This window comes from Tachyglossus aculeatus, unplaced genomic scaffold (genome assembly GCF_015852505.1).
Source record: "Tachyglossus aculeatus isolate mTacAcu1 unplaced genomic scaffold, mTacAcu1.pri scaffold_78_arrow_ctg1, whole genome shotgun sequence".
Lineage (NCBI taxonomy): Eukaryota > Metazoa > Chordata > Mammalia > Monotremata > Tachyglossidae > Tachyglossus > Tachyglossus aculeatus.
In genome coordinates this window covers 2,383,950-2,387,356 of record NW_024045093.1, presented here as the reverse complement: position 1 = coordinate 2,387,356, position 3,407 = coordinate 2,383,950, and positions in this window count along the sequence as shown.

The following is a 3,407-nucleotide window of genomic DNA, read 5'->3' as shown; positions in this document are numbered from 1 at the left end:
ATTTGGTTTATCATCCTCTTCCCAGTAGGATTTTAGAAGATTCTGAGCCATCAGCCTAATGCACATTTATCTTAGGGGGAATGTGAATGTGATTATCAGTTGGCATTTATGAGACTGGAATAGTAAGAGTTACTGAGCTTCTTGTCTATTGAAAAAGGCATGGAAATCAAACAGAGTGTGCTCCAGGGATGACTGCATGGAAAAGGCTCTGAAGATATTGACTGTGTTCCCAGCTCCACCACTGACCATTTAGGACACCTCTGGGTAAGTTCATTCATTCATTCAGTTGTATTTATTGAGTGCTTACTGTGTACTGAGCATTCATTCATTCATTCATTCAATCGTATATATTGAGCACTTACTGTGTGCAGTGCACTGTACTAAGCGCTTGGGAAGTGCAATTTGGTAACATATAGAGATGGTCCCTACCCAACAGTGGGCTCACAGTCTAGAAGGGGGAGACAGACAACAAAACAAAACATAGTAACAAAATAAAATAAATAGAATAGATATGTACAAGTAAAATAAATAAATAGAGTAATAAATCCGTACAAACATATATACATATATACAGGTGCTGTGGGGAAGGGAAGGAGGTAAGGCGGGGCGGGGGGATGGAGAGGGGGAGGAGGGGAATTTGTTATTAAGTGCTTACTATGTGCAAAGCACTGTTCTAAGCGCTGGAAAAAACACGAGAGCAGTTTCCCCTCGTCCACAATACTTGGGGGAGTACAATGTAACAATAAATAGGCATTCTCTGCCCACAGTAAGCTTACAGTCTAGATGGGGAGACATATAAATATATATAAATAAATTACAGAAATGTACATAAGTGCTGTGGGGCTGGGGGTGGGGGGATGAATAAAGGAATCAAGTGAGGATGATGCAGAAGGGAGTGGTAGAAAAGAAAGGGGGGACTTAATCATGGAAGGCCCCTTAAAGGAGATATACCTTCAATAAGTCTTTGAAACAGGGGAGAGTAATTGTCCTCTGGAATTGAAGAGTTAAGTTATGTTAACCTGATCTGCTTCAATTTTCCACTGTGTGAACTGAGTACAGTAAATACTTTCCCATCCCGCCCTGGGTTTAGAGAAAATTGACAAGACGATAGAGATATGGTACTTTGAGTTCCGTTACTTGATCGTTTCAAAGCAAAACTAATGAGGATCATCATTCTCTATACATAATCTGCAGTTCTCACCTGTGCCCTCATCACCTATCCTGAATTGATGGGTAATAAAATCAATGTGACAGAATTCATTCTATTGGGACTTACACCGAATCCAAGGATGCAGAAGGACATCTTTATTGTCTTTTTAATCATCTACATCATCACCATGGTGGAAAATCCGATCATTGTGATAACCAGAACCACCAGGAAGACTCTGGACTCCCCCATGTATTTCTTTCTGGCCTATTTGTCATTAATTGATGCCTTCTATTCTTCAATCAACACACATAAACTGATCGTCGACTCTCTCTGTGAGAAGAAAATCATCTATTTCAAAGGCTGTATGACTCAGATCTTCGGAGAGCATTTTTTTGGTAGGTCAAAAATTATTCTCCTCACAGTGATGGCCTCTAACCATTACATTGCCAAGATCCGCCCTTTCCTCTCCATCCATACCACTACGCTGCTCGTTCAATCTCTCATCCTATCCCGTCTGGACTACTGCATCAGCCTTCTCTCTGATCTCTCATCCTCTTGTCTCTCCCCACTTCAATCCATACTTCATGCTGCTGCCCGGATTGTGTTCGTCCAGAAACGCTCTGGGCATGTTACTCCCCTCCTCAAAAATCTCCAGTGGCTACCAGTCAATCTGCGCATGAGGCAGAAACTCCTCACCCTGGGCTTCAAGGCTCTCCATCACCTTGCCCCCTCCTACCTCACCTCCCTTCTCTCCTTCTACAGCCACCCCGCACCCTCCGCTCCTCTGTCACTAATCTCCTCACCGTACCGCGTTCTCGCCTGTCCCGCCGTCGACCCCCGGCCCACGTCATCCCCCTGGCCTGGAATGCCCTCCCTCTGCCAATCCACCAAGCTAGCTCTTCCTCCCTTCAAGGCCGTACTGAGAGCTCACCTCCTCCAGGAGGCCTTCCTGACTGAGCCCCTTCCTTCCTCTACCCCTCGTCCCCCTCTCCATCTCCCCCATCTTACTTCCTTCTCTTCCCCACAGCACCTGTATATATGTATATATTTTTGTACATATTTATAACTCTATTTATTTATTTATTTATTTTACTTGTACATATATATTCAATTTATTTTATTTTGTTAGTATGTTTGGTTTTATTCTCTGTCTCCCCCTTTTAGACTGTGAGCCCACTGTTGGGTAGGGACTGTCTCTATATGTTGTCAACTTGTACTTCCCAAGCGCTTAGTACAGTGCTCTGCACACAGTAAGCGCTCAATAAGTATGATTGATTGATTGATTGACTGATTACATGGCGATATGTAAGCCGCTGCATTACATGACCATCATGAACCGGCGTGTGTGTGGTGTCCTGGTGGTGGTAGTCTGGATGGAAGGCCTGGTGCACGTGACCATCCAGATTCTCTTCATGATCGATCTACCCTTCTGTGGCCCCAACATCATCGATCACGTCCTTTGTGATCTGAACCCTTTGCTGAACCTTGGCTGCACAGACACCCACACCCTCGGCCTCTTTGTAACCACCAACAGTGGGTTGATCCGTCGATTAAACTTTGTCACGTTGATGATTTCCTATGTCATGATCCTGCGCTCCCTGAAAACACACAGTAAAGAAGATAGGTGGAAAACACTCTCGACTTGCGTCTACCACATCACCGTCGATGTCCTGTTCTTTGTTCCATGTATATTTATGTATATGTGGCCTGCCTCTACCTTCTCCACGCATAAAGCTATTGCAGTATTTTACAAGATTATAACCCCTATGCTAAAGCCCCTCATCTACACCCTGAGAAATGTCCAGATGAAAAATGCCATCAGGAAACTACGGAGCAGAAAAGTGACTTCTGAAGATATATAGGCATCACCCTGTGAAAATGATGATATTTGTTCAAATGAAGGAAGTGGCAAGCGTGGATTTCAGATAACATTTTTAGGAAAAATGTATAGGGCATTCAAGCTCAGTGGAGCTCACGTCTTATATGTCTGTTGTATTTCCCAAGAGCTTGTTACAGTTTATTGCTATTTTGATTGCTATTTTGATGGTATCGACGCTTGTCTACTTGTTTTATTTTGTCTGTCTTCCCCTTCTAGGCCGTGAGACCGTTTTTGGATAGGAATTGTCTCTATCTGTTCCTGAAACGTACTTTCCAAGTGCTTAGTACAGTGCTCTGCAATAGGTAAGTGCTCAGTAATTGTGATTGAATGAATGAATATTGCATTCAGTAGGTGCTCAAGAAATACCACTACATGAAC